Here is a 24,986-nt window from a genome sequence, read left to right as displayed (position 1 = left end):
GCTACAGCACCCTCTGAAATCAGTGAGACCTTGTGTTGATTTCAGCAGATCCCAAAATGTTCTGAGATTCAGCACAAGCAAATGATTTCTAGATAATTTCTGGGTGCTGTGGTGGGGGGGTCTGGCTGAGGAAGCTGGCTGGGCCTTCCCCTGGAGGAGATTCATTACAATTTATACAGTAATAGTTGAAAAGCCCCAGCACAGCCTCTGCTGGCCCACATCAGTGTCTTTCATCGTGACACTGCAGAAAGGAGGACTTGACAGGCCATCTAAATTGAGGCTGCGTGAGCAAAAATATTCTTTATCTTGGAGAAAGAGAGAAATTATATTAATATATAATGGCCTACATTTAACATTCCCTCAGTACCCTCCCACTTCTGAGTTCCTGTACTTGGAGATGTGATCATATATTAAACACTGTGAATTCAAGACCTTCTTCTTCCTGGCAGTTTGTCTAGAGCTATTCTATAGAATGTGTTCAGCTTTTATATTCCTCTCAAAACTGAAATTTATTGGAATGATATATTGGTTAGCATGTCTGGGAACATCTGACAGTATTGTACTTTTACTCTTTTGTGTTTCACACACCTGTCAGAGGAGCACATGCGTTTTCCTTTGCAGTCAATAGAGAACTAATTAGAGGATAATTAGAGCAACTATTGCTTTTCATGCATAAAATCATGACGTCTCCACCGTGAGTCACGGGCTGTCTGCAGTGGGAGATGTGCAGGTAGGTTGGCCTGTAGTTACTGGGACTTTTCCTGAAGCTTTAATTAAAGCTTTTTGCTGGCTCAGGGTTTCAGAATTGGGAAAACAGAGATGGGGGCAGAGGAAATTGGTTTTTTCCTGGTCAGGTGCTACATCAGGACAGAGGCACAAACAGGGCTGTGAATTCAAGGAATTCAGGCTACAGCCCAATTTCCTGGCCCTTCAGTTACAGGCAACATAAAATTAAAAAAAGTTTATAGTGCTGCAAAAGAGCTTTTTTTTTACTCAAATAGTTACATTTTCCAAATGCTGTTTACTTCCTAATACTGATACAAGTTGCTTTGAATCCAAAAAGATTTATTAAAAAATAGCTGAGGAGTTTGATCTTAATGGAGAGGTGGATGGACAATGAAAAGTTTGGGGCTCTTTCCTAAAACTGTCAAAGTTTTTGAGGCTATCTGTGTGAGCTAGATGGGATTTGAGGACATGCTACCAAGCTCTCTGTGCAGGACAAAATCTTAAAAATTCCACAGCCAGAACACATTTAGAGGACGTGTCTCTTCAGGTTACAGTGCCAGTCTGGCTCATGATACAGAGGGAGGCAGTGCAAATTCAGGTTAGATCCATGTAGGACAATTTTTCACAAGGCAACCACTTGCAGGGCTGCAGTGATACAGAAAAAAAACCCCACCATGCTGAGATAGTTCAATTAAAAATTGTCTTATTTAATGAAGACAGAAAAAAATTATAAATCCAGGGCAAAGGAGGAAGAATAAAGAGCAATTAATTTTTTTAGCACCATGGTGCCTGAATGTGCTTTGAAGGACTCTGTGTGCAGAGCAAGAAATTAATCTTACCTGGCGATGAATATTTACGATATTGGGAACTCCATGCAGGGCCCAGCTTTGCTTTCCTGTGGAGACTGGAGCAGTTTGCTGTAACAAAATAAACAGTTAAGTTGTTCTGGAGAGGTATTTCCTTTTGGTTTTAATAAAAAAGGTGTCAGTGAGAGCACAAAGGGGTAGTTTGGGATGAGTGGGGAAAGCCCCAGTGCAGCAGCCCAGCCCTGTGAGCAGCCTGCTGTCCCAGGGGTTTCAGGGTGAGCAGGTTTCAGTCTGTGCTCAGCAAAGATGGATGGAAGAATTTCCTTAACCAGCTGAATGTCTGGGATTTAGTCACTTGGAATCACCCTTTCATGCAGAAAAGGTGATTTTTAAACACTTGGCTAACGGTGCCTGGGGTAAAAATCTCTGTTTGTTCAGTGCTCATTCCATGCTAAATATTAACCTTTGGAAAATGGGTTTAACTTTACAAAAGGGTAAAATAGTTCCCTTTTATTAAGCAGAGTGCTAATGCATTTTTGCAGCAGACTTATGCAGGATGAGTTTAGCAGATGAGTTTTTGAGGAAAAATTTATATGCACTAAATTGTAGGAAATAAGGCTTTATTTAGTGCTTGATTAAGGAGCTGAGCAAATTATATGTCTTAACCAAACATAAGAATTTCTCTCTTTTTATATATCCCTTGATTTGAGGACAATAAAAATCCACTTATAAATCTGCCTTTTAAACTAAAACACAAATTAAATGCACCCATTAATAGCCAATGTGAAGTTGTTACCTTGTAAAAGTAATTATTTGTCATTCCTGTGTCTTCTTTCTGGGCATGCTTAAATAACCTGATATCATTTCTATGAGCTGGATTTCATTATAGCTGATTTATGGATGCTTGCACATAACCTGATGTGCACAGGAAAATGACAGGCAAGGGAAAAGCTAGAAATAATTTTTTTTTGTGCTACTAAGCACTAAATATTACTTTCTTCAAATGAAAAATTCTCTTCTCTTCTGCTCTTTACCTTCAAAATACCCTCTCACACCAAACATGTGTTTCCTAATTACAAGCAGAATCAGTTTGTTGTTCATTAACTATTTTGAATCAGCATGTTGGACCTTTCCACTGGAAAGAAAAAAAAAATCTGTTTCTGAACATCTCAAAATTTTTCTCTTTGAAGCTGAGAGATGCCTCTGTGAGGATTTATTTTAGTTTTTAGGTTTATTTCCAAGACATCCCTATCAGGAATGCAATTGCACTTTTATGTTAGTGTGTAGATCCTTAGAGACACCTATGTGAGATAATTACAAGATCATTTAATTAACATCATTATCATATAACCACAATTAAGAGCAAAGATTTTAATACACAAATTTTTCATCTGGAAGTTTCCAATTCATGAGATTTATGGGTGTGAGCAGCTCTGCAAATATATTGCTAAAACATAAGATTTCTTGTTTAATTTTATGTTTATTTTACATGTTTATCAGAGCCTGTCTTGACCAGAATATTTACCACTTTCTGGTAAATCTGGTTCTTTGTTTATTTTAGGATTTTTGCTAATATTCTGTATTTGAACAGTTGTGCAGGTCATGGAATCTTTAGATCCTTTTTATGAGTTACAGAAAGTTCTATTATAGCCCCATAAACCAATGTAGGATATGCTTCCCCCTCAACTTGCCATGATGAGCCCTCACAAAAATTATCATTATTGTCATCCTTTCAGGCTACAGAGAAGAAGAAATGATGCAAAGGGCTCATCTGGCTGCATCATCGGGGATTCTCAGTCTCCTGGTTTTGGTTCATTTCCTTATACACTTGTTGAAGATGCTTTTGAACCATCCTGAGTTTCCAGCCTGCCCAGACTGCACAGGGGAAGGAGCTGGAGCCAATGGCTTTGGGGATGTGCATGGGGCTGATTTCCTCTGGAAATCCCTAACTCCCTTTGCTCTTGGCAGCACAGAAATCCAACTGGAGATTGTGATGTCGGAATGCAGATGTGTTTTTCCTTTAAATCATCTTCCAGAGGGGTGGGAACCTTTAGGAAAGAGAAGGAAGGGTGGAATTAGTGATGCCAAGATGGGGTTTGGTAGCACAAGGCAGCCACCTGAAAACTGTGTGTGCTTCTCCCAGAACTCCTTCCCTTTTAGTGTCATTTCTCAGAGTCTTCTGAAAGGAAAGCTGAGAAGTTTGAATGCTCAGAAACTAAAGCTGGCAGAGGCCAAGGTTAAATCCTGCTCCTTGCAGGGCACACTTGGGGCTGATTCACCAGCACAGGCACCAGTGGCTGCAGAGACTGCCAGGGAAAGCCCATTTTTGGAACAGCAGTGTTCCAACTGTATAAAAGAGCAGGAAATCAGTCTGACAAATTAAATGGCACATGAGATGCACCTGGCCTGAGGTCCTGAGCCAGGCCAACACTGCAGAGCTGGGAACTGAAAGCATTCTCTGCTTTACAGAACTAGAAGATATAGGTGGAAATAGTCACCTTTATGAATAGATGTGTTTTCCTTGGAAACACTTGCTTTTCTACCTGTGAAATCTATGTGCAGCCAAGGCATTTTTACATGTGCATAATTCCTTCTTCTCACAATGAAATAGTCACCTTTATGAATAGATGTGTTTTCCTTGGAAACACTTGCTTTTCTACCTATGAAATCTATGTGCAGCCAAGGCATTTTTGTATGTGCATAATTCCTTCTTCTCACAATGAAAGGACACTCCCTTTTCTTTAAAGTCATCTTTACATCTTTCTCTGTTAAAATAATACATCACTATTCATGTTCAGTTTAATTCTAGAACTGTTTGTTCAGACTGAATTTGTGTGTCTGGGTATGTATAAGCATATAAATATACATAAAATTCAATTTTAGACATTAGGAGAATAAACACAAAATTGGATCACACTTTTTTTTTTTTTTTTTTTTGGTACACAGTGACTATTTCCACCTTCATAATCCTCAGTGTAAAGTGTAAGTAAGAGTTTCTCTATGTGTTGTAGCAACCCATAAGCACAAAAGGACTCAGAAAGTAATAACAAAGACAAATAACTTTGCAATAAAATTTCAGCTCCAGTAATTTCCCATTTATATTTTCTCACTGAATCATGTAGTCCCAAGCAAGGCACTTTTTTTTACGTCTGGGCTGCATCATACAAAGTAATTTTATATCTAATACTTCCCAGTGTGTCCAAAATATAACATCACATGCACAATGCATGACAGAGTGGTCGATGAATTATACAGAGCCTTCAAATAACATCACTGGGAATGTGATTTCATAGGCTTTCCAAGGCAATCAATCTTACCATATTATGAGGAATGAATTGTCAGTCAGGGTGGTTTTTTTATTCTACCAGGAATGTTTCAAAAGCTGTTACTTAAGGCTCCTTATTGTTGAAGGCTGCCTGCTGAAGATGTTTTTCCTGTGTGAAATTACTGGTGTGTTCTATGTGTGTCTTAAAAGCTCGATCTCAGTTCGCCCAGCATTTTGCCAGAGTGCATTACCTGGGACTGTAGGAAATGTTATCAAGTGAAAGGAAGTGAAAACTTCAAGGGAGGAGGAGGTGGGAATAGTAGGAGCAACAAAAGAATAGCTTTTGTGTATGAAGAGCTTGTCTTTGTCTTATGAGTGTAAGCTCTCTCATCTTCCCTCCGTCTCACACGTACTCCCACACACTTATTTAAAACATGATTTGCAATGACAGCTTCGCCATGTCTTCCCAGAGCAAACAGATGAACTTCCCTCTCCTTTCCAAGAGAGTGACTGGGATGTTTCTCCATATTTTCCTTTTTAAACAGCTGCAGCAAAGAGAAAAACCACCCTGGCAGAGGAGACGGGGTTTAGTCTTCGTTGGGTTTTTCTCTGGTGTTGGTGCAGCATGTCCAAGTCATCTGAGGAACTGGTGAGGTACCTGTGGATTCCTGGCAGCCACGAAGCCTTTTTGGGGTTACAACAGCCTCGTTTTCCTTCCCAGAAGTTTTCTGTAGGTGTTTTGAGCTTCTCCACTGAGTCACTCCCGACAGACAGCGGAGCAGATGGCTCCGAGTGCTTCGTTATTAACGTGAGCTCAGATCCCCTCACATGGCTCCAAAGGCAGCCAGAGAAATGTGCCAGCCCTCAGATCTTACTGCTCTTACCTCTGGGCATTGATCATCCCAGTCACTTCTCATTCCCCAGCAGTTTTCCACCTGGGAAGACACGAGGGCTTCACTGCCCACTGCAAACCCAGTGTTCGCTCACCACCAGCTGGTTTCGAAACAAGGAGTAAAAGTGACAGAGAGAAACAAGGCAGTTCTCTCCCTCAAGCTGATGTTCCAGTCTTCTTTTAGATTCTTTCCCTGAATTTAAAATTGATTAGTTTAAAGTGGGGGAGGGGAAAGAGAAAGAAATTGCACAAATAGTCAGAAAACTCTTCAATAAGATTTTTTTCCCAGTGGGGTAAATAGAATCTTTAGTTGGTTGCAGCAAGTTTACAGATTCCTGAGACAGAAGAATCCTGAGTGTGAAATTCTGCTGAGTATTTACCTCGATGCTGTCATCTTCCTCTTTCTCTAGAGACAAATGCAAATGCGTGCCACAGATTTTAAATATGCCATTAATTACTGCACACTGCCTCCCCTGCACACAGCCAGTGAATTCCATAAGTTGCTTTTACTGTAAGGGATATAGAGAAATCGTGCCAGCATTTTTCAGTTTGCAACTTACTGTCATTTCTGGAATCAGCTTGTGACAGCAGATGTTAATTCTCTGCTCAGTAGAAGCCTCAGCACTGGTAAGCAGCAAAGTTAGCAAGAACAGCTGTCATAGTCCAGTGCAATCTTAATGTTTCCTAGACTTTTATATTCCTGCTCTACTGTACAAAGGCAAATTTAACCTTGGAAATGGAAAACCTGTTGCATCAGCACCAGAGAAACAAAGGTAGTGTTAATACTGGTGGATGTGTGGTATGCATGTGGAATCCAACAAACTGGAATGAATTTTTAAGAAAGGAAAAGACCTTTCACAAATTTAATTTCTTACATAAAAAACAGGGAGTGCTTCAGATCAGTATACAACTATAGTATTTATACGTAACATCTTTCAGAAATGCTTTCCCAGCTGTTTTTTATTCTGTTTCAAAGACTTCTCTCTCATCTGCTTCCAAATGTTTGTCTCAAGCTCACAGCGTAACACTGTTCAATCACCAAGTATCTCCTATTTCCTGCCAGAGGAATGAGCCTTTCCACATGAGAGCTTTGCTTTCAGCTTGCATCTTCTCTGTTGTCACTTCCCCAGACTGGAATTGCCCCAGTGGCTTCAGTCCTTGCACCACATAAGTTGCTCCACTGAACTGGCTGCTGCTGACAATAAAATATGGAATTTGAGATAGGCTCAGGATTTTCCCAGCCTCCAAGAAATGATGTGTTTCACACGAATGGGCCACATCCACGGATCTGTTCAGAGCTGCAATTCAGAAATGAATCCTGCTGTCCCCACTCGCCATATGTTGGTTCAGTTGCAGAGGGGTTCTGGTAAGTTCAGAGCAGATTCTTTCCTGAGAAAAATCAATCAGAATCTCTGCCCCTGATGTCCTCAGGCCACCCAGCAGTGAGTGGGGATGTTGAGTCCAAACCAGCACTTGCTCCTTTAGGCAGCTTTGGTCTGTGTGTGACGGGCAGGATCCCAAATTCAGACTAAATCCAGTCCAAAGGAAAAAGAAAACCCCAAATTACATAAAATTTCAACAAATCAACCTGGACACTGCTGGCTTCATCCTGCTGATCATTTCCTTTTATGAGCAGGATTTTTGTTGTCTAGACCCTTGTAAGCAAATAACCTTTAGTAGTGGTAGAGGGGAGGGGATGGGGAATTGCTGCAGGAAATTTGGATTTGCAGCTGAAAAATGTCACCCCCTCTAAAAGCTCAGAGGATCCCTCTGATTCCAGGGCAGCAAATGGAAGCCAGGGGAGTTTTCTCCTTTACAGCTGAGATGCAAATGTTCCTCTCTGCGGTGCCTTTTGACATATATGTTGTCGTATAAAAAGCTATGTAATGGTATAAAATTGGACTGTATTTTTTCTTTCTTCATGCATTTCCTTTAATCTGATTTATGCAGTTTGCTGGCAAGTGTGCATTTTCTCTGGAAAAATGGCACACAGTAGCTCAGCAGGTTTATGTTTAAGACTCCTTGTTAAATAGCCAATATTTGTGAGTGATGTTCTTCCCCTGAAATAATGTTATTTTCCAATACTCAAGAACAGTACATTTTGCCTTTAGAGTGCACTGTGTGCAAGGGACTTCTGTTTGTGAAGCAAACAAAACAAAACAAAAAAAAAAAAAAAAAAAAAAAAAAAAGAAGACCAGATTATTGTGTGCAGAATTAATTTCAGTGGCTGGAAATTGGCACATCTTTTTTCTCAAAAAAGCAGAAATTGTTGTTCATTTCCCGCAGTTACACTATACACACAAATAGCCAGGAAAACATGCTGTCTGTCATTTGAATTATTTTTCTGCCTCCTCTTGTTAAATAATCTTGCAGATGTGCATACATTGAATTAATACTTGACTGCTAGAACACAATGAGGAAATATTTAGTGTATGATCTAGTTAGAATTACATACAGTCAAAGCTTTTAATCTTGTGCTATGAATTTATCTTGGGTTCATAGACTGTATTTTTAAATGCTTAATCTTCTGTGAGGATACATATATTTCCAGGCTTTTTTAAGCGTGGTTCTGATTTTTTCATTTTCTTGCTCTTTCTTCAAACATATTGTATTGATCTAACATATATTTAAATAATTTGCAGTAATCATAGGAACAAATTCACAGTCAGGATGTAGGAATAGGTACACAAACACCCAGTATATTCCAGTAGCCTATTTCATACTCTTATTATTGGAATAACATTTCCTTCATAGAAATGACCATTCATAACATTAATTTTCTAATCTATTTTAAGAAATTTTAATATGCACTGGTTTTCTTAAAGCATAAAATAACTTTCAAAATTACTAATTTGAATATCTGATATGGGAATGAGTCCATTCCAAATAATTTAAATTCACTTATTAGAGTAAATATTTAAGTTTTCTTTAGGGAAAAGGGAAGAAAAGGAAGAAAATACAATTGTGCACATACAATTAATATACATATGACAGTGGTTAATCTTTCCAAAAGAAAGACTATCCATGGCTCAGACATCATTTAGCCCTTTAATAAATATCTTTAAATTTCCATTCCTGCTAAGTGATTACAAATAAAACACCAGAAATCATCTTTGCACAGTGAAGTGGGAGCTTACATCTCCAAAACCGAGTCCAAATCCACAAACTGAGACCTGGACTGGTCAGATTTGCTCCCACACCTTGGTGTTATTGGGATTCTCTGTTCACCCTTAGTGCAGTTGGGAATGTCCTGAACTCTCAGGGGTGTTTTGAAACAGTTGTGCCCAAGCACTGACTCCATCAGCCACCCGACTTTTCCTCAAAAATTGGCCTTTCATTTTTTGCAGCCATAAAAGAGCCCAGCTCAGTGAGCCAGCTGACACTCCATCAGCTGCAATCCATTTTGCTGGAGCTGTTTGCTTGTCAGATTTATTTGTGGCACTATCTCAGGCAGGCACCTCGTACAACTGCAGTTTCTTACAGGGACTTTTCAGGAGAGGATGATGAATCTTCACGGCGATTTATATGGATCCAGCTGCTGGGGATTTGCACAGCACGAGGGACAAAGCAGTTCTTCATGGCAACACCTTTTTTAAGAGCACAACTTGTGTGTTTTTTTCACTGGAGGACTGAGGAGGGTTTCTATTTGTCTGTTTGTATTGTGGTTCCTCGTCATAAAGTTAGGGAATCCTGAGCTTGTTTTCTATTAGATTGGAATTATTTCTAGATTTTGAATAGAATTCATTACCAGAGATTCCATATGCTAAGAGTGATAAAAATGTCAGCAAAGAATACTTATCACTGGATTTTTAAAGTGATGAGCACCACTGAAAATCTGGGGCAAAGTATTTCCTACTGAAACCCCTGCAGACTGCATTGGAAAAAAAACCCATTTATAAACTATGTCAACCACAACATCCAGAATTTCATCCTTTACCTTAGTTAATCAAGAACACTTCATACACCTTTGTCCATGTAGAAAAAAATAACTTTATCACCACTTTTTAGACAAGAAGAGATTGGAGAACATGAAGTACATTGGATTTTTATTCCACTTCCAGTTATTTATGTCAAATCCAGAGGTGAATCCACAATTCCAGAAATTCCAGGCTTTGCCTTTCCCAGTCTGCACTGAACAGGCATTCCCTGAGAGCTGGGCATGGCTGCAGGGCCCTGGTGTCTCTGGAATATTTGTCTGCACACTGTTGAGATTACTGAACAAATTCATGTCACTTGTGTTCCCTGGATTCCTCCCTCCAAAATTGGAACTATGGAGTGCAGGATTTGTCAATACTGTGCAAAGCCTTTCTGTCTCACAGTTCTCCAAATTAACTCAAGCACCAGGAGCCTGGTACTTGATGGAGGCTTTGATAAGACAAATTATCCTGCTCCTGACACCATCTGGCTGAACTGAGCTGCTTTAGTAGCTGCACCAGAACATTCTGCAGGGCAGAGGTTTGTTCTCAGTCCTAATAAAATCAGGTGAGGCTTCGTGGGATCTTGCACAAGATGGTGGTTTTGCCAGCACAAAGCATGTTATAACAACCCTTCATTAGTTCAGCAGTGAATCTATTTCAGTTCAAACCCCCAGCTCCTGTCCTGCCCTCTGCCCCCACTCCAGGTGCTGGGATGAGTGGCACAAGCAATGCCCAGATCTCTAAGAGTCACTCAGTCCTGAGGAGTGCTGCCCAGCCAATTTATCAACACTCCTTTGCCCCATTATGACAATGCAGACACTTTTGTCCTTTTTTTTTTTTTTTTTTCTTCGCCTAACAAAAACCATTTTAACCTGAGTCTTGAATACAAAGAGTGCTGGAAATGTTTCACCTCCATTATATGCAATATCTTCTAAATAATAGTCCCTAGACAGATATTTTTAATGTGATTTTAACTCTGCCCAGCAATTTTACTAACAGAAAAAGAAAGCAAGAAGCAAACCAGACTAGATAAAACTATTTCTAAGTAAAAGAAGAGTGAGAAATAGATAAGGCATATTAGAATAGAATTGTTGTTTCCTGCCCTACAAGGAGTGCCAATACACATCATTAACATGAACTGGCAGGACCTTTGTATTGCTTTTTATACAATTTAATTTTTTTTCCTGGATACAGATGAGGCAAGGAGACACTGACTAACCTATTGTGGCATCATTACTGGATTTGCAACAATTCTGAATCCTCTATTATTTTTGGGGGTTGCACTACTCCTAATCCAAACACCCCTGGTGTCCCCCTGGACTTGACACAGACTGTGGTAAACTCCATGGAAACCAAATGGATAATACCTGAAGTCCTGGGGCTAATAATTAATAACTTGTGCTACCAAACTAGAATAGTTTATCCTGTGTCCAAAGCAGGCACTCAGGGATTTACCTTAGGGGCTCTGAGAGAACCATTTCCCAAAATTTTACATCTCAGGCTACCCTGTGACAGCTCTAGTTTTAGCACTTTCAAAAATCTCTTCAATATTAAGAAGAGAGAGAAAATTACGTGGTCAGTACAGTCCATTGGATTTCACTCTAACTTCATTCGTTTTTAGACTGTTAAAAATTTTGTTCTTCAAGCAGCAGCACTTGGGTGGTATAAAACCACACAGTCTGAGCACTTGAGTGAATTGCTGAAGTGCCCAGAGGTATGTGCATCCAATGTTGAGAACCCAGGAGCAATCCTGACCTTTTTGCCTGGAATTGGGTATTTCTTCAGTAATGGATTTTCCCCCTACTGTTCTTCTTGGCTTTTTATGATAAAGGGAATTCTTTGGCCACACTGGCAAACATTAGTTGCCATAGAAATGTGTAAGTGTTTACAGGTGCAATATTGAATTGTGCTCCCTTCCTGGGACTAACAAGTGACTCGTTTTTATTTGTTATGGCCACAACAGCCTTCAGCAGTGAGGGGAACAGGGGCACACAGGTTAGAGGGGCAGAACACCCCAAATCTCTTTGCCTGCCTTGGTCTTTAAAGAGAATTCTGTTCAGTCTCTCAGTGCAGTGTCTCAGTGCCTCAGACAATTCATTATGAAACTTGGGCTGTAAGTTCTGCTGAAATGAGGGCATTGCACCCATTGATCTGCAGATATGAAGGGAAGAGCACAATGTAGATGTTATTTCTAATGTAGATGTTATTTGCTGTGTTCCCTGCTCCTCCCATAAGGAGAGTGGGAAGGCTCCGTATCTCATGGCACATGGAATTGCTGTTCCTACTGATGTGTTCTTCCATGTATTCCTGACAGGACACACTGCTCAGACAGACCTTGTGAACAGAATATTCCGAATTTTGTTATAATGGTACCTAAAACATATTCAAAAACATGTCAGAGTTATGCTTTAAGGCCCAATAATCTGTTTCAGGGGCCCTCATTTGATACCAAATGCAGTTTTCTGACATGAGCACAGGATAAAGGGTGCAGAAGGACCTGTTACTTCTGTCTGCCAGAAAACACAGATTGTTTTCCCACACCTGCCTACTCCATGATGCATTTCAGCTTTAATGACAGTAGCTCACTCTCAAATAAAAAAATACTTTTTTATACACTCATTTTTCTAAGTTCTTAGGCAAAAAAGGCATTGTTAATTAGCAAAGCCATCCCTTTTACAGCACTCTATTTAATGTCCTAGGTGTATGTTAAAATTATCCAAACTAATCATGTATAATTCTAGCACAGTGATTTTATAACCAAATTTTTAATAACTTTTATTTTATAAAACTTTGAATTAATCTTTTTACTCCACGGGAGCTGCTTCTTTAAAATAGTATGAAATGAGGCTCTGGTCCTGCAGAGCACTTAATTAGGTATTTAATTTTTGTACACTGAGTTGTAACAAAGAGCTGCTCTCAACTGTAAATGCCCCATTAAATCATATTTAGGAAAAAAGTAAGAATATGTGAGCAGGAACAAGTGTGTCCTCCAAGGATTTCAATACTCTTAACAGATTTATGTGCTTGACTTGGCTGTACAAGGTCACCTCATCACTGAATTCCTTTTTAAACACAGGCCTCCAATGGTACCTTTTATTGAAATAAAGGTGTTGCAATAGCTGTACCTGTTCAGACAGCTTGGCTGAGGTGAGGCAGTTGTGCTGATCAATTCATACCCACAATTCATCTTTTCCACTTGGCAAACGAACCCAGCTCTATCAAGGTAAATTCAGGCAAGGGACAAGGTCAGATGTTGCCTTCTCAACAAGAGACAAAGGCAAGATTTCCCAGGATCTGCTCTGTTTGTTTTCTGTGCCACTTTTATTCCTGCAAGCCACGGGGCAGAGGGCTGGGTTTGAGCCTTCCTCTATCTGAGGGAACAGTTTGGGCTTGGGGACTTCCCCACCATTGTTATTATCCATCTCTGGCACCTCTCCTTGCCTCAGTCAGCACTGAGCCCGTGAAGGAAATCTGGGAATGAGCAGGGCCCTTCCTGGGAATTCCTTGGTCCCACCTCACTCTGAGCAGGGACTTTGCTTTGTAACCACCTGAGGAGGTGCCTCGTTCCCAAAAGAGAATTTCCCACTTTGGGGCAGCTCACAGAACAGGAACCCACTCTGTTGAGTTTGGGATTTAGGGGTTTGAAGAGCTGAAGTTCTAAAGTCTTGTTTCTGCATGGCTTTTCATCTTCTTCTGTCAGGCACTAAATGACACCAGCAAGGTGGGAAGCTTCAGCTCCTGGTGTTCCTGGGTGTCTCATCCTTCGTGTGCTCAGTTGGTATTGCTCCCAGAATGTAACACTTACATGTCCACTCCCACACATGCACAAAAATAAAGTGGAATGTCTAAAGCAGGAGAACAAATGTAACTGGAGTTCTTGGTATTTAAATTCCATCTTTCGAAGTTTTTCTTCCATATAAAAATTAAGGTGGTTATTTTCTAGAAATTCGGTTTCCAAAGAGCAAAATGCCATACTTTGTTATGCAGACAAATAGAATCTTCAGCTTTTAACTTGGGTTAGGTGGACCAACAGAGTTATCTGTGTTTGACAGGCAAAAAAAGGGTGAGAAGATTTTGATCTTTGGGAGCAAGTTAACATTAAAAATGCTGTCACAGGACAGCTGATGCATAGATTGATTCCCTTTTTCCCCAGTTAGGAGCTCTGCACTGCCAATCCCCCAGCAAGGACAGAAATGCAACAGTGCCATCTCTAGGACAGACTCACTCCCCTTCCTTGTGGGATCTGTGCAGGAAGTTCAGAACAGGTGATGAGGATGGATGGGATTCTCCCCTGGATGTTACAGAAAACTGAGATGATTTCAGCACAAAAAGGCTCACGGGTTTGGGGGTTCCCCCCTGGTGCTGAGATCTGATCAAAGTGCTCAAGGCTCACCAAAGCTGATCTCCCCAGACCTCTGGGTGAGCCCTCTGCATTCCCTGGGTGTTTTCAGTCAGGAGCTGCAGCTTTCAGAGCAAATCCTTCTGAGCGTTTCAGGATGCAGCCATGGGTGACAGGGAGAGGAAAGCCCAGGCTTATTTTTCACATTCAAATACTTCTAAATCACCATAAATATTGTCTGACTGACATGACTGTACGTCCTTCCCATCCCAGTTTTGGTTTCATTAGTTTTTCCACACCATCGTTTTCTTTGTTCAATTGGAAAAGCAAAATATTTGCATTACAACATCACAGTATTTGATCAGTTCTGCGAGAATTTTTTCATTTAATTTTATTCTATTGTGGTTTTAATTTTTTTACTATTGGTCTAATGTTGTTTTTAAAATCTTTTTTTAAAAAAACAACAAAATTCACAGTTGTGTAATCATAATTTTTATTAAATGCATGCATGTTTGTAAATATAATCTGGGGCTTGAAATATGAACCAAAATTTTTTAAAGAAAAAATAACCCGTATAATTTACATTAATTTAGTGAATGGAAATATCTGCACTAACTTGGTTAGGTTTGAATTTTCAGTTTTCTATGGTGTGCACTTATATTTCAGGACTTCTGGCACAGATTTGGGAAAGTTTGGACATTAATTATCTGTATATGTCCTCAACTCTACTCTCAAAATGCCCTGCCATGTTCTTTGTTTAGGAATGGTGTAGATTTCTGCTCAATTCCAAACGTTTCTTTGCTTGAAAAATGCAAATGCATACAAAAAAGAGAATTTGTACCTGGGAAATGTTTTCTACAGAGCAGGTAGATGATGATCCAAATAACCTCTCATTTAATGTTTTTGAGAAGAATCAAACTTTGAGGGAATCCTCTTTGAGGAAGATCATTTCTTACTTGACTCTGTGGATGAAGAAGTTGCTCCTGGAAGCTTTGCAGTGTCCCCAATGAAACCCTGGAATTCCTCTTTCCCTGCTCCAATCCCCATCCAAGAACAATAAGTATTCCTTACTGTGCCTCATCTTGTTGTTTTTATTTCCAGAAAGGTCAAGAGAGAAAGATTAATGAGAAGAGTGTTGTCCCAGAGACCCCACAGAGAGAGTGTAGAGTGAGGCAATAGAGGGAGAATCAAAGGGTGAGACCAAAGAACTATTTCATGGCTTCTTTTATGCTGCAAAATGTCTTAAGAAACAATGAACTGTAAATGTTGCATGAGACATCTGCTATAGTCTTAACATATACAAAATGTGCTTCTGGATCACTCCCATTTCCCTTTCAAATCATGCCAAAGCAACATTTGCTGCCTCTGCTCTTTACAGAAAATTCTGTTAATTTTTTTGAGGGGTAAATATTTTTTACAAATTGAATACGTTTGTTACATAATACTTGGAAAAATTGAGGGCCAAAAGCCTTCCTATTTGAAAGCAAATACTACCACCGTTTATTTGCCTTCAGTTTAAACACTTTCTGTTTTTAAGAAGAAAATATCTTGGTCATTTCAGCTCATCAGAGCATCATAATCATTCCTCAGTAAAACAAAACTGTGGAATATTCTTGTAGCCTTTCCTTGGAAATAAGAGGAGAAGGAATTATTTATGCTTCACTCCAATTATCCCTGCCCTTTTCCTTTAAAAACTATGGCATATTGTTTTACCTTCAAAAGTTCCTGTTTGTCCTCCCTCCTTCTATCAACACTCTCTTCAGTGAAAAGATTGTTTTGTTTTCTCCCATCAGTTGATCAATAGACTACTTCAATCTTCATTTACCCTTTCATATTGAGCCTTGGGGTCACACTCCCTTCTCTTTTCTTTTTTCTTTATTTTTTTTTTTCACCCTATACAATCCAAAGAGAATACATTTTATTCCTGGTCACTACCAACAACAGATTGTTGGATCAGAGAGCTGAAGCCCCTCATTAACTCATCCCTTGTTTAAAAACACCATAAATGGAAGAAAAGGCAGGAAAAGTGCAGTCTTTAATCTTAAGGAGGTAGGGAAAGATAACTCAGTGTTATTTTGTTGTAAGGAGTCCTGGTTTCTGGTGTGGTGACTGATGACCACACCTCTGTGTGCAGAGTTGAACTACCCAGACAAATCCTGCCTTGTGCCTTCAGCCAGACCTTGATACAGGTCCAGGAGTTTATTGTGGATGTGGAGAACTTGGAGGACTTCAGGCATCAGAAAAGGACAATGTTGATTTCCTCTGCCTGAAGGATTGCATTAATATCTTCTGCCAAGAACAGATTAAGGTGTTGGGAATACAGATGTGCCGTAATGAGCTCAATAAAACAGAATTATTCCATGCCGTGTTAATATATTAGAATCACTCCTAACTCCCATTTTAGTGTTACTCAGGCTATGTGCTGACAAGACTCGTCCACAAAATGGATGAGTTAATTGTCCTTCTAATTGTTTTATTTCTGAGCTGAGGTTCCTTCCAGACTTCACCACTCCTCCAAGACTTTGCTTACAGCCTCGTGCTGACCGATGTGTGTCTTTGGAAGCCTCGTGGTTGATCTCTGTCTGCAATCTCACATCCTTGCCAGCTGACAGCTCTGCTTCTGCTGTGACACTCTGTCCATTTATTTAAAATCTTTCTGCACAACATCTGTCCCCGTTTTTTCCTTCATCTTTTACTCCAAGCCAGAAGTGCTCGTTTGTCACTCGGTTACATGCCGTGTTTTCATATGCATCACAATGATTAGTGGTGCATGCAGAGGCAGGAGCAGTCAAGTTGTACCTGAAGGAAACATTTGTCCGTGTTATTGATGGTGAAATGCTGTTTGGACAGCTCTCCAAATATATTTGTGCTTAATTGCCTTGAGAATTCTATTTGTGCTGTCAGTGGGCACCAAAGGAGCTGCTCGGGGTGGTGGAGCCACCGGGGATTGTAGGTGGGGAACTGATGTGATGCCTTGGGAAGGCTGAACTGGAAGAAAGACTGCATAGAGTTGGAGAATAAAGTAGGGATTTATTTGAAAGACCTCCAAGATCCACCTTGGGCAGGACAAGAGCCTGGCCAGGGCTACACCCAAGGTGGACTAAGAATGGTCACAACATGGTTGACCAGTTATGAGATCTTATATTTTTATAAGTTTTGTTCTATTTGCATATTGGGGTTTAATTGTCAATTACAGTTTCAGGTTGTGAGGTCCCATCCTTCTTGTTCCTTCCTTCAGTCCACCATTGTTTGTGCTTTTGGGCCTGAAACCTGTACTTGGCGTCTTTGGTTTTCAGCACGAAAAGGATTTGTCCTCCTACTCTGTGCAGACAGGTGAGTGACACTGAATGTGAGGCTCCTATCTACACCCCTGGGCAGCACAGAATCTGAAAAACATGAAAGCTAAAAGTTAAGGCATCAGATGAAGTGAGGGGTGCTGTGCTGAGGGGTTCAGGCTGTGAGCTCTGCACACACCTGGAGCCCCTGAGCTGCCAGCTCTGCCCTGGTGGGACTCTGTGACACCACAGCACAATGAACTCCCTTGCCTTCCCTGGGGACACAGGTTTTACAGGGATTTGGGGGCAGGATGGTGCAGATCCTTTCTGCCACTGTTGCAATCGCTGGAGGAATGAACAATGATTTTTAAATACTTCAGTCATCCACTTGATCTTGAACCTCAGGAAAATATTTGTGACATATTTGTATAGCCTCTGTGGGATGACCCTTTTAAAATCTGTATTTTCATTGTCTCCCTCTTCTCCAGGGCTCCCAGGAGCTGGTTTGAAGGACAGTGTACCAATTTAAGCACCTAAACAGTGTCATGTCACAGTTAATTAAAAATTAGCTATAAATGTTAAGTAGAACACAGAGGAAACTTGGTGAACTCTGTTCAAATCTCTTATCTCTGTGTGATATTTACAGTATAATATTTGCAAATCTATGTAGTGCTTATCACCCTGCTGTGTCCAGTCAGTCTCTTCTACACAGGAATTTATAGGTTTTTAGTGTATAAAATATTTCTTCGACATCAGGATGTTCTGCTGACACAATGCTGATACTTTCAGGTGAAATACTCATATTCTCTTAGTAATTTGAAAGTATAAAAGAAATACATCTAAAGCATCGCAAATAAAGCTATACCAGTGCATTCTGCTGACATAGATGAATGCAAAACTCAATTTCTTACTCGGTGTCTCGCAAGCAGCACATCCTGCATTGGATTCCACTGTAATATTTCATGTTGTCAAGTTCTCCTGAGGTCTTGCAGGCCCTTCAAAAAGGTGAGGGAAACGTTCTGTACTTGCTTTTATATTTTACATCTGGAATATGCCTTCAAAACCTCTACCCCTAAAATTTACAATTTCGATACACATTGAGAGACGTCATCCATGAAGGGTATTACGTGTCTCTCAAAAGTATGAAAGACCCATAGCTCAAAAGACCCTCAGGTATAAATGAATTATGAAGGACTTTCTCATGAGTGAAAGAAATGTAATCACTCTTCAGGGATGAGATATTTTATTAACTCCACAGATATCCATTTTAGTCTCTTTAAAAAACATCAAAAATAATATCTATTTAAATCCCCTTAGGTGTGTGTGTGTCCTGAGGGGAAAAGGTGAAAAACATCTGAGAGTCATCAAAATATCTCTTGGTCCCTTTATTTAATTTTCACTTTCCTGAGCACCACGATGGAAAGGGTGGATTAACTGTGTTTCTCCACTGAACTGCTAAAAGCCTGGGATGGGCCACTGAGTGACATGGAAAAGAGGAGATGTGATTTTAAAATAGTTCTTTTTATCTTGTACCAGTCATAAAATTTTAAGGGAGGTATTGGGCTACTTTCTGAGATTGATTGGAAATTAGATATTAGTTGGTTTAGATAAATTTAGAAGCACTGATAAACTTACAATTGATTTGGTTTTATCTTGGCTTGATTGTAATTTCATTTGTTGCAATAATAGGGGGGGCATTCAACTACCTGTAGACCCAAAAAGGTCCCTGACCTTACTGCACTGAAGAGTTTAAACCATGTTTTTTTAAAAATCATTCTACAGACAGGGAATGTAAAGAACATTTGATTGATGGGTGGTGGATTGGTGTCAGAGTCAGAAATAGATCTCAGGTCTCATGTATCCTCATCCAGGACATCACCCACCAGGCTACACTTTTAGATCTTAAAATTGAACTTGATTCTTGAAGATATTAAGAATTTTACATAATGTAGAACATTATGTACAGCTTTGACATTAGTAGAAGTTGCCTTTGCTCAGTAGTGGTTGGAACTGATCTTTAATTTAATTTAAAAAAAACCCAAAAAAAACAGAGAAACAAATTTAAAAAATGAATGTGCAAACAAATGATTTATGAAGGCCATGAGCTTCATGATCAGAGTCTCAGGAAAGATCTTAAGGAGTTCTGCTGTTCCCCAGTACATCATAAATCCCAAGGTGCTCTGCAGTTTTGGGAATCAGGCCCTTAAATGTGCACCCACAAGCTGGGAGTAGTTTACCAGCATTAAACAATTTAATCTACACTATGAGGTGACGTCTCCTTCAGGAGCGTTACCAGTCCTGTGAAAGAAAATTCATCCTACTCCATTTCATCCAGCACTTTGTACATCAGCACAAAATAACACAGAGGGAGTGTAAAGCTCTCAGGCACCTGATCTATGGCTGATTTGTAGTAAAAAACAAAAACACAACAGAGCAATGAAATCTGTGTCGGCTTTCAGAGCATCCATCCTTCATCACAGCCAGTGTCCACACTGGGCAGTGCTCGCTCGTGTTCCTCCTGCCTGGCAGCCAGCTTTTCCTGAGTGATGGGTCACAAAATTCCCAGAAAAGGCATTAAGCATCTCTAAATCATCTCTTTATTCTCAGTCTGGCCATGAGTGTGTAGCAGACGTGATTTACGACTTTTCGTACAATCTGCGCGGATTAGGAAGAGGAATCTTCATAATTATACAGGCTTGCTGTTATTTAAATATTTACCAACATTAAACACCAAAGGGGCTGTGCAAATGATCCAGGGGATTCATATTGTTCTAAGCTAATATCCGTTGTACAATATTATGCAAATTGTGTAAACTTTATTCGGTTGCCTGTGCTCTGAGCAGTGTATCCCAAGGCAGCTATTCACTAACTTGAAACAGATAAAGTTTTAATAATAAATAGTGATGATGAATAAGTTAGAAAGTTTGTGCAATGCTAATGTAGTTGTTGGCCCCAGGGTAGTTTATTAGATGAACAAGTAACATTTTATAAGTTGCCTGCACATAAGTGGCTTTTGTTTTCCAGGAAATGTTTGTGTGATAAATTATTTCGAAACATGAGGTGTTAACGAACAAATTGTATTCACTTTCAATTTGCCACCGCTTTCCTGAGACGTGATTTCAACACCAAACTTTTACTTTATCAAAATGACAGTAACTTGAGAAATTAAACTTTTCTTTGGGATAAGGGAGAAATGCAGTATTATTAAACCAAGGGGTAGAGCTGTAGCTCTTTCTGTTAGTATTCAGGGCATTTCCAGGGCTTAGGCTCTTACAGATGGTAAAAATGAGATAAAACAGCCCAAGTATACAGGAGTCCCAGAATGCCCATGTTATACTTCTGGCCACTTGACAGTATGGACCTGTGGTAGATCAGCTGAAAGCATTTATATGATTGGGAAAGAAATCCTGCCAAACCAAAAGGGAATGAAGCATGAGCAGGTTTATTTAACCAGCACACTGCAGTGAAAAACCAGCCAAATCTATTAGTGACTCTTTCCACTCCATGCAGTGCAGCCCTGACCCATATAAGGCTGTCTTTTTCTAAAGTACATTTGGAGCATCCTTATTGTACTTCTGTTCAAAATCCCCCTGATGATACATCAGCTCTTAAAAAACCCAAATCACCATAATTTGAATCTTTACTGATTATTATTTTTTTTTCAAACGTAAATAACAAAAACAATTCGATCTCCTTGCAGGGAAAGAACAGATGGTGCACTGGTGAGAAGGGTCTCTCATTACATTTCCCTGGATTTTGCAGCACTGGGCTGTGGCCTGCCTGGTTATTGCTGCACTGCTGTGAGTCACTCACAGAAACATTTATGGCCTGGGGCATGGCTGCAAGATTTTGGGGAAAAGCCTGAGTTTCTCTCTGTTTGCTGTCGTATTTGACAGCATCAGTCACAAATCCTTTTCTTTTCTCCCATCCCATGGCTGGATGGATTCAGAGTTGCTGCAGAATTGCCAGGAATATAAAGCCTCCCAAATAAATAAAAAAACCCAAATGGTTTGGTATAGGGTTTAATAGTTAGAATTCTGCACTACAGGAAACAAATTTCCCATTTCTGCCTATTTCAGTTTCTTACCACTTGTTAAGATAAGTCACTGGAGTGCTGGTGGGTTCGGATAATTGGGGGTATTTTTAAGAAATATAGAGCAGAAATCACATTTCAATTTTAAAGAAAATATTTCTTGACTCATAGATCTGAAGTAACATTAAAAAGTCTTCTTTTGCCTGTACATCATTCTGAAATGAAATTCATTTCAGAATGAAGTATAAAGATAGGCAAAAAAAATAAGGGAAAAACACAGATTAAGGTTTTAACACTCAGAAACTGTTTTAACCTCATAGAGTCTGGGCATAGTTTTTAGAATAGTGGAAAACGACCAAAGAAAATTTAATGAACTGTCTGCTCTCTATTTCCCCAAATGAATAAATGAATTTGATCATTTGGTATTTGTTGTATGGGATCCCACGTGCAGCCTGCACTCCAACTATGGAAAAACTCTTTTCTCGTGCCCCTATTCTGTACTGAGGTAAAATCCCTGACATTCAAATTTTTGTATAGAGAGAGAGTGATGTTTGCCTTAGAATTTAGCTGTAAGATTTCTGTGAAAGTAGGAGCAAAAATTGGGTTCTGAAATTATATTTAAAAAAAAAAAAAACCTAAGCAGTTCAGGAACTTCCTGTGAGATCTTCTAGAATATCACCTTTCTTCTTTCTTTTCTTTGAATTTTCCACGTTAGTGGTTGTTGCCATGATCCATCAAACTCACTGGTAGTAACAGGATTCATTTCATGGGCAGGAGATCCCGTGGTAAAGCACGGAAATTGGAGAGATGGTGTTCCTGAAAGCCATTAACATGAGAATGCACTTAAATATAACCTAAAACCATTTACTTTTAGAAGAAAATAGAAATATTTTAGATAAAAGTTTAGCAACAAACATCCAACTTGGTTGTGCTTTTAATATTAATTGTGGAAACCGACTTTCGCTATATTTTTGCAGCAGATGAGCACTAAAAGTTTCTTTTGAAAAGGTTACACATCCAAATTGTTTTAGCTCAGACCTTCTGGAAGCTGAGTATCTGCTCTGATGAAAATGGAAACTAATTATGCACTTCCCCCTACATTCTTGCAACATTAGTCTTTGTTGGTAGAAAACGTATCACTTTCATTCATCCATCTTCCACATCCTCCCAAACACATTAAAATACTCAATTAAAGTCCTTTATTTCTAGAGTGAAAGGTCCATTAGTTTGCAAATTTCTGCAGAACAGCTGAGCATACTTTTGTTTTGACATTTGAGAAAAAGATGTTCTTCAGGAGATAATGAACCAGATCCTCAACAGATATATGTCAAAATAATAGTTTGGGATGAGCAGAAGAGAGAGAGAAGAGGTGACATGGCTTGGCCGTTAAAGTGAGGAAAACAGCATTTTTTAGCAAAATTAAAATGGAATTTAAAAGGTTAAACAAACAGAGTGATGAGTTTGCAGCAGAACTAGCAAAAGATTACTCAAGAGAGAGCCATCCATAACAACCTAAATCTATTCCTCAAAACCTTTGCATTTTACAAAAGCCCTCAGAGATTTTAAGATATGGTCCCAATGTTTGATTTCTGGTTTGTGATCTCAGTCCTCCACAGTAACACTGTGTGTCCTGGATTTATCCAGAATTGCTGTTCTAGGAAACACATTATTTGGTAAAGTCTAGGATGGAGTTGACTCACCCCTGAGTCAAACCATAAATCTCATGGTTTGGGAAGGTTTTAATTTCCCAAGAAATAACATAATTATGTAAACATACACAGCTTATATGGGCCATGCCATGACCAGTGTGCTTATAGACACAAGATAAAAGTAAAAAAAATCTGCAGAGTTCTGTTTTACAGTAATAGTAAATTAATTCCACTTTCTTCCTGCAGACAACAAACTTGTTTGGTTTTGGTGGGGTTTTTTTAATGTAAAATATTCTATTCTCTCTATGGTCTCAATGGCAGGAGGTTATTCAGACAAATTCCCTGAGCCCTGGTTTGCAGAAGCTGCTGAGCTGCACCATGAGAAAAGGGAGTTCACAATCTTCTTCAGAGGATTTACTCAGTAACTCCAGATTTGGGATTAAAATTTCCATTGTTTCCACCAGTGAGGTGCACTCTTGGAATAGCTGATAAAAGATCAGTTAATGCTGTATTAGCTGTAGTATCTAAATGGAATAAATCCTTTACATAATTGCTCCCTTCTTTCAAACAAAGGGAACACGCACAGCCCTCAGCGCCCTGACACGAGCCTCAAGGCTCTGTTCTAACAGCTTGCCTGGAATTTGCATTTAGCAAGCACCAGCTAGGACAGGTTTTGTATTTGGAAATACCACAAGCACACTGGATAAAAGATCCAAGCTGAGGTAGCACCTCTTGCCAAAGGCACTGCAATAAAATCTGCATTGAGGCACTCACCTACAGCACAAGCATTTAAAACCATTTTATCAGGTACAGATGCTCAACTTTCTGCTCAAATCCTTGTTTTCTGGAGTTAATGCATGTAATGTAAAGGAATAGATCAGTGCATGAAGCTGGTTTAAATTTACTTTCCAGTCTTAATGAATGTAATTGTCATAGCTGCTTTCATAGAGTCCCTGCTGCAGAGGAAGAAATTCTGTAATTTTTGACTGGGATCTCTCTCAAAATACACTGGCCACTCCAAACATGCCTGCACACTCAAAAGGCAAGGTTTTGTAAAAGAACCTGCTGAAGTCGTGTTTAGAAAGGTTGAAGACAAAAAAAAAAAAAAAAAAAAAAAAAAAAAAAAAAAAAAAAAAAAAAAAAAAATTTTAAACCTTACATAGAATTAAATAGAATTAAACATTGGTCATATATCTTTTATGAGTCTTTCATTAAAGTTTCTTATCTCCAAATAATTCCATTTCATAGAAAGCCCCTTTTTTCCCACTGGAAGGTACATGTGCATTATTCCTCCTCCAATATTCATTCTTCTGCTCCATGGTTTGCATGAGAACAGTGGTCTGCTACTTGTAGAGTTCTCTTGTGACAGCTCAGGAAAAGCCCAGAAGGGTCTGACAGTTGTATTCCCCACCAACAGATCATCCACGAGTAGATTAAAATGAAAATTAGTCCATTACAAAATTATAATGTCATGGTGGGAGCACCATCCTTTTGTGCACAATCAGCTTAGAGCATGTATCTGATGTGGGAGCTGCCAGGCAGGGACAATCACTGCAGAAATCTGTGGTGAATATTAACCGAGCCCAACTGCTTCCTCCTGGGCTATGTGTAAATAAATGATCACAGTATTAGGCTTCAAACAATCCGGCTTTAGAGGAGAGAAAATAAAGGCCATGTAATGCTGACACACAAACATTACAAAAGGCTCTTGGCTCAGCTCAGATGCAGCCTTTTTACTATTAAACCAAAATAACTCACAAAAAAAAAAAAATCGTTAGTGGAGCACTGGTCCCTGGTGGCTTCAGTAAAGCTCTTAGGGCTCTCTGAATAATTGATTTTTTTTTTCTTTTTTTTTTGGTTCAGCTGCCAAACTGAGGGAAAAATAAATTCTGCTTGAATTGAGCCTAAATAAAACTTTTCTCTTTTTTTTTTTTTTTTTTTTTTTTTTTTTTTTTTTTTTTTTTTAACAAAAAAAAGTTTTATTTCCACTCATGAATGTTCGTTGAACATTGGGTCCAGATTTTCAGTCTCTACTTTGCCTCCAGAGATGAACATGGGGCAGGACAGTGAAAAGTGGACAAGAA

This window comes from Zosterops lateralis (genome assembly GCF_965231275.1).
Source record: "Zosterops lateralis genome assembly, chromosome: 16".
NCBI lineage: Eukaryota > Metazoa > Chordata > Aves > Passeriformes > Zosteropidae > Zosterops > Zosterops lateralis.
The sequence above is the reverse complement of the archived record's forward strand: the minus strand, read 5'-3'. Positions refer to the sequence as shown.